Here is a 7,785-nt window from a genome sequence, read left to right as displayed (position 1 = left end):
TGTGTGCGGCGCTGGGTGTAGTCGATGAAGGTGCCGTTCATGCCACAGAAACACTAATGCTTAGCAGCCGGAATGCGTTGGATTAAGGTCAACTTTGATATAATGACTGACACTACATAACATGAACATTTATTTACTCCTACCGCCCTACTTTCGGGGAATTATGCGCATCGTCAATGGTAAAAATATTCGTACTACATAAGATGCATCACATATATGCGGCAAAAATGTATCGTTAGTGTCTCAAAACACTTAGCCATCGTCAAGAACGAAGACCTGCTACATGAAAAAAATACTGAAACAGTTAATAGGCTAAAAAGTGCATGTGGTGCAAGGAAACGAACGTGACACATGACCTCAGTCATAGCTCATTGTAACTGTTATGCAAAGAATGCTTGTGTTTTGTCATTACAAACGCAACATACTTCAAATGTGAAGCCTGGGTATGCGACAGCTGTATGTACTAGGGCCGTAGCTGACAGATAGCAAAATCGAACACCTGAGCCTCGAACCAATGACCTCAATCCCAAGGTGGAGCGACTTACACGAGAAGCAAAGCCGTGATGTGTGACGTCACAGCTGCCATATTAAGGCTGAGCAAGCTGTCAAATTGTTCTGCTATACTGAATGGATACAGTTACCATCCAGGGATACTGTATGTCGCTGTCTGGGTTCGGTTTCAAGTTCACTGTCAATATTGCTCTCTGTCTGCTTTAAGGTTCCAGTAAGATCAATTTCGCGTTTACTCGGCTCTGTTTAGATTTGCAATTTCGTATCGCCGCAAAATATGATGCCAAATTATGCTTCTCAAAAATATTACTTCCGTGCAAGTTCGAAAAATTGTTGAAATGGTTCTGAGCGCTATGGGACTTAACGTCTGAGGTCATCAGTCCCCTAGAACTCAGAACCACTGAAACCTAACTAAAATAAGGACATCACACACATCCCTGTCCGAGGCAGGATTCGAACCTGCGACCGTAGCGGTCGCGCGGTTCCAGACTGAAGCGCCTAGAGCCGCTCGGCCACACCGGCCGGCTCCGTGCAAGTGTAACGGGATGTCTAGGATTACTTGTGGGCGGGTTATTTTTTATTGGAGACGGATGAAGGTGCAGCAGCATAAGGCAGCTCGTGGATACAAGAAATCCTTTATTGCTACTTGTTTTACATTCATACAGTCTTCGATGCTACCCTTGTTGACTGCTAGCGAGTGAGGCAAATACACCGACACAATATCTCACGCTGTGTTGATCTTCCTGCCCCGTCCTAGTCAGCAGTAATGCAGATTACGTGCCACTGCTGCTGCTGTATGGGAGAATGCGTCGAGATTCCCAACCTTAGCAGGCTGGTGGCCGTGTCGCTATAGTCCACAATAATATAGCAGCCTGCATCTTTCCCCGTGGCGCAGGGCAAATGAGTCCTCAGTTTGAGCCTGGAATATGCGAAGATGGCTGGAACATGGAGGCCAAGAGCCATGGAGATGGCAGACTGTGTAGCTGCTATGTGCTCGGGTGATCACGCAGAGGTCGCGGTTCGTAGCCTGGCGACTGTTGTGGTGGTGACGTCATTGGTACAGCGTTGATGGGCATAGACTGGACGCCATGGCATAGTCCAGCTGCTCAGCGACGACAGTCTGTCCTTGTGAGGTTTAAATACTGCTGTCCGGGAATGATCATGCGGAAGGAGTTCTGTTTCTATGATACATGGAAGTGCCTGGAACAGAGGCCAGTGTCTTAAAGACAGGACTCTTGCTATACGAGGGTAGGTTGAACCACGGAAGTGGCCTGCTTTTGCTGAGGGTACTGCGACGGCAGGTCAATGGCTGTTGCCCTGGATACAACAATGGTCTGTGGCTCAGGCCCGTGCCGTTCTTCCTTCCTCCCTAGGAAAATCCCGCCTTCCGTATCCCTGTTATGAGCTGGCTGCAACAAAAGCACTGATTTATTTACAACTACACTCCTGGAAATGGAAAAAAGAACACATTGACACCGGTGTGTCAGACCCACCATACTTGCTCCGGACACTGCGAGAGGGCTGTACAAGCAATGATCACACGCACGGCACAGCGGACACACCAGGAACCGCGGTGTTGGCCGTCGAATGGCGCTAGCTGCGCAACATTTGTGCACCGCCGCCGTCAGTGTCAGCCAGTTTGCCGTGGCATACGGAGCTCCATCGCAGTCTTTAACACTGGTAGCATGCCGCGACAGCGTGGACGTGAACCGTATGTGCAGTTGACGGACTTTGAGCGAGGGCGTATAGTGGGCATGCGGGAGGCCGGGTGGACGTACCGCCGAATTGCTCAACACGTGGGGCGTGAGGTCTCCACAGTACATCGATGTTGTCGCCAGTGGTCGGCGGAAGGTGCACGTGCCCGTCGACCTGGGACCGGACCGCAGCGACGCACGGATGCACGCCAAGACCGTAGGATCCTACGCAGTGCCGTAGGGGACCGCACCGCCACTTCTCAGCAAATTAGGGACACTGTTGATCCTGGGGTATCGGCGAGAACCATTCACAACCGTCTCCATGAAGCTGGGCTACGGTCCCGCACACCGTTAGGCCGTCTTCCGCTCACGCCCCAACATCGTGCAGCCCGCCTCCAGTGGTGTCGCGACAGGCGTGAATGGAGGGACGAATGGAGACGTGTCGTCTTCAGCGATGAGAGTCGCTTCTGCCTTGGTGCCAATGATGGTCGTATGCGTGTTTGGCGCCGTGCAGGTGAGCGCCACAATCAGGACTGCATACGACCGAGGCACACAGGGCCAACACCCGGCATCATGGTGTGGGGAGCGATCTCCTACACTGGCCGTATACCACTGGTGATCGTCGAGGGGACACTGAATAGTGCACGGTACATCCAAACCGTCATCGAACCCATCGTTCTACCATTCCTAGACCGGCAAGGGAACTTGCTGTTCCAACAGGACAATGCACGTCCGCATGTATCCCGTGACACCCAACGTGCTCTAGAAGGTGTAAGTCAACTACCCTGGCCAGCAAGATCTCCGGATCTGTCTCATATTGAGCATGTTTGGGACTGGATGAAGCGTCGTCTCACGCGGTCTGCACGTCCGGCACGAACGCTGGTCCAACTGAGGCGCCAGGTGGAAATGGCATGGCAAGCCGTTCCACAGGACTACATCCAGCATCTCTACGATCGTCTCCATGGGAGAATAGCAGCCTGCATTGCTGCGAAAGGTGGATATACACTGTACTAGTGCCGACATTGTGCATGCTCTGTTGCCTGTGTCTATGTGCCTGTGGTTCTGTCAGTGTGATCATGTGATGTATCTGACCCCAGGAATGTGTCAATAAAGTTTCCCCTTCCTGGGACAATGAATTCACGGTGTTCTTATTTCAATTTCCAGGAGTGTATCTAGCACCCGCTGCTTCGCTCGCGTAGACTCTGTTGCCTTTACCGACTTTTTTGTTTATTTTTAATCGAATTTTTTATGTTGTTCAAAAATTGCAACGTCTTCTAAACTTTTCACGCTAAATAAGGCCATAGAAGCATCGTGTTTTCCTAATGTACTTCTGACCAAAATAGCGATTCCAGTAGGAGGTCTTTGTTAATCCTACCTTTTGAGTCTTTATGGTGTTCCTTCCATTAAACTTTCATCTCGTGCTAAATATTTCTTTAGAGGTCAATGCCAATTTTCGTAGATTTAGCCTTAACTATCATTCAACGTAACAAAATATCTTAATAAAAATTTTCATCCTCTATTTCCCTCCCTTAGGGGTTCAGTTTCCAGAAAACACTGAATCAAATATCTTTTATTTCTAACCTAGGAGCCAAAGACAAATTTTCAGAGATTTTGTTTCAAAAATGCCTTCGTAATGAAATATTTCCATATATTGTTTCATCCCCTATTTAATTTCATAAAAACTAAACTCCTCCCGAACAGGCTAGGAAGGCCCAACGCTACTGACCGGCCGCCGTGTCATCCTTAGCCCATAGGCGTCACTGGATGCGGATGTGGAGGGGCATTTGGTCAGCACACCGCTCTCCCGACCGTATGTCAGTTTCCGAGATCGGAGCCGCTACTTCTGAAGCAAGTAGCTCCTCAGCTTGCCTCACAGGGGCTGAGTGCACCCCCACTTGCCAACAGCGCTCGTCAAACTAGATGGTCACCCATCCAAGTGCTAGCCTAGCCCGACGGCGCTTAACTTCGGTGATTTGACGGGAACCGGTGTTACCACTGCGGCAAGGCCGTTGGCTATTTAATCCTCTGAGGTGATGAATTCCCAAAACACTGAAACAAATAATATTTTGTTTCTAATAGCTAAGCCAAATACATAATTTGTTAGATTTAGCTTTAAAATGCTTTAATAATGAAATACTGTACTTTCATAAAAATTTTCATCCCCCATTTCTCCCCCTTAAGGGTTATATTTCCAAAACACAGAGACACGATTTTTTTTTATTTCCAACCGTTAAGTTAAATACCACCTTCCAAAGATGTAGCTTTAAAAATGCATTAGTAGGACTTCAATAATGATTCTGTTTCAAAATTAACTTTCATCCATTATTTTATGTACTTTGTAGTTAAATTTTTAAAAAATGCTGAAACCCTTATTTCTTTATGTCTGACAGAGGAAACAAATAACTTTCGTAGGTTTAGCTTCAAAATTGCGTTAATAGCGACATTTTTCGAAAGACCTTTCATCCTCTATTTGACCTTGTTAGCGGTAGAATTTCGAAAAATCCCTTCTTAAATTACGCCTACAGTATCAGATCAACAACCTCTCCAAATTTCTTTCATTCATACAGATTATTTACACCTAATATCCCCCTACTTCAATCATAGTGTCACTCGATCCTTTACGCTATCTTGGTAATTAGGAAAAGTTTCTTGCAGCAGTAAGAAGTACACGGTGACCTTGCTTTAGTCGAGTTTTCGAGACATCGTGAGCGGGAGATCCATCCGAACTTCCACAAACTATTGCACTTCTTCCTCGTTATTAATTCTTTACTTATTCCTCTCGCTTGAGGGCTTTATCCAGTGGAGCCGATTCAAGAGATCTCCGATACCACTGCGCCAGCCACGGCTGCTATACCAGCTCCATCTGTGCTGCCTCACAATTCTTTCACTCTCGTTAATTCTTCCCCAGCTTCAGGCGTTATACCAGCACCAACTGTGCCATATATAAAACAAAATCTCTCTAATTCCTAGCATCTGATAGACCTTTCCGCTATTTCGTATCTTGTACTTGGTCGGCTGTTACTGGTGGACCTACCACTATCATGAACATTGCTTCTCGGGCAACATGGAGTTGTTTAACTGACGACATCACAGCCAGTGGTGCGACTTGCGTCCTTGTGGTATCTCAGCGCTTTTGCTGTTTTGAGATAATGACGCATGATGTGAAGACAGTAAAACCTAACCAAACAATACCACTTCGACTCCTTATCCTAGATGTAATTCAATGTTGCTGAAAATAGCATTGCGACTCCTTATTCTTGTTGTAACTTATCGGTGCTGAACCACGGATTTACCTTATCTTTTAAACTATTTTCCCCGGGGGTTACCTTTTCTCAGTTTATATCTCCCAATATTCTTGACTTAGTCTTAGTATCCATTACCTTAAATCCTGTTTGATGATACCTAGCTGTAATTTCTGATGTACATTGTACCCTATAACATTTAATCTGTAAAATTCCTACTTTAAATAAAAACCTTATGACTATTCCGGCCTATCCTTAAAAAATTGCCAAAGTTTTCAAGATACCCAATGCCATCTACACCACATTCAGGTGCACTCTCGACCCTGGCTGGCGCAATGCCTTTTTCGGTGGAATACCCAGCAAACTACAGGGCGCGACTCCTTGCGTGGAGCAGAGCGCCCAGGTAAATTGCACTTGATGTATGTTACTGGGGTTAATGGTCCATTACCGATCACGGGAGAGTAGGGATAAGTCAAGCCCAAGGATGTAAGGATTCTACGAGTGGTTTTCAATAAAGTCCAACCTGATATGTACAGATATTTCTGCTGTCCACGGCAGTTCTTCAGCACTCTGTCTTCCATCCGCGCATTTCTCCAGCTTTCTCCTCTCGTGGTAGTTCTTTCTTTCCAGCAGTCAATCTTCTTTTCCACGCATCTACTCACCTTACCGCTTCTGAAAGGTGCTGCTGGTAAATCACGTTCTAAATCCCTGCAGCAGAACCATGGAATAGACTACTGTCTTTCTTTGAACGTTCGTCTTCATCTTCAGTAGTTCTGCTGACACCAAATGTAATGGTATAGGAGAAGCGTGGCGCTGGATACTTCTGAATCCTTTATTGCTATTCATTTATATTCATTCAGTCTTCATTACTGCAAGTATTAATCCATGTCGAGTGCAGAAAATACACCGTCACGGCGTCTCACGGTGGGCTGACCTTCCAGAGCTGGCCTGGATTGTGTGCCACTCCTATTGTTGTATCAGATCATGCTTCGAATTTCCCATTCGTACCAGGCCAGCCACAGCGTCGGCTGCCATCACCGAGGATACGGCAGCCAGAATCCCCCCTCCTCTTTCCAGCGGCACAGAGCGAAGGAGTCCTCAGTTCAAGAACGAAACATGCGGAGACAGCTGGAACGCGGTGACGAAGAATCACAAAGGCGTGTAACCTCCTCCTCACTTATCGACCTTAATGACAGTGAAAAATTAAACCGCGTGTACCTAATGGAAATTAGGGAAAAGCAATCGTCACCAAAGTTAATCTGTCGGTAAAGAGGGAGGAAAGGGTTACATCTAAATGAAAGGAAAAATGCAAATGAAATTGGTGGAAATTAATTCTGGGAAAAGGGTGAAATTAATAAAGAAAGTAAATGTGCGGTCGTCACATTAACAATTAATTGGCGTTAATTAGATATTTGAGATTTGGGGAAAATTACGGTCGCCAGTCCTATGGACAACTACTATAATAACTGAAAAAGAAAGGTTATTGCACATATAATTAGCACTAAAAGCGTGGCAACTGAAGGTTGACACGTGTTGTGTGAAAACTGAAAGTTTGTCAGAAGTAATAAATTTCGGTACACTCTGACTTAATTTAGCAAAAGAATTAATGAAACCGGAAAATTGGAAGTTAATTTAGTGACTGAAATTAATAGTGAGCTTTGTTTGTGAAGCACATCGAAATTCAGTAAAATACGGTTAGTCTTGGGCTACCTCAACAATCATTTCAAAAGCTACTTGAATCTACGCAATTTAGAAATAAGAGATTTAACTTTGAACTTGAATTAAATGATTCTGAACAATTAACAATAGTAAAATTTAGTACGTACCAAGTCACAGGTAAGCTAAAATATCGTAACAAAACTCGCACTCATAACTTGTGCTTGTGTAATATAAGTATTGTAGCCAGCTATGAATACCTTAGCTGAACTTTGAAATTAAAGCAGTTAAATGGAATGATATTACTTTAATGCTGGCATTTGAATTTCAACACTCGGGTTCATTCCGGAAAAGGAAGGGACCCTGCTTGGTAATGCAATTGGGACAATGAGCAACAAATGTTCATGCTAAGTTGCTGTAATTATAGTTACGAAAATGGAACAGTTTGAAAAGCTGAGGTCTGCCATACAGTTCTAAAACTTTACGTGCTTCCAGTCTTCCTTGTTGGTTGATTGAAGGTTTGAAGCCGTCAATCGAGGAGGTGGCGACAGTCACTCATTGTCGGCCGTCGCTGTTGCAGAAGCTGGATGTTGGCGCGCCTTCTTCTCGTCACTGTCCCCAGGCGAAACGGGCTCTTGATGTGCGCCAGCTAATGCTTCCCATCCGCGACACCGTGTCAGAAA

General features: G+C 45.6%; 1 pseudogene; it reads right to left on the bottom strand.

The window, feature by feature from the left end:
* Window positions 1–4,100: 4,100 nt before the first annotated feature.
* On the bottom strand, window positions 4,101–4,218 carry LOC124617330 (annotated as a pseudogene).
* Window positions 4,219–7,785: the final 3,567 nt, after the last annotated feature.

The sequence above is a fragment of the Schistocerca americana genome, chromosome 5, assembly GCF_021461395.2.
Source record: "Schistocerca americana isolate TAMUIC-IGC-003095 chromosome 5, iqSchAmer2.1, whole genome shotgun sequence".
NCBI classification, from domain to species: Eukaryota; Metazoa; Arthropoda; class Insecta; order Orthoptera; family Acrididae; genus Schistocerca; species Schistocerca americana.
The sequence above is the reverse complement of the archived record's forward strand: the minus strand, read 5'-3'. Positions and strand labels throughout refer to the sequence as shown.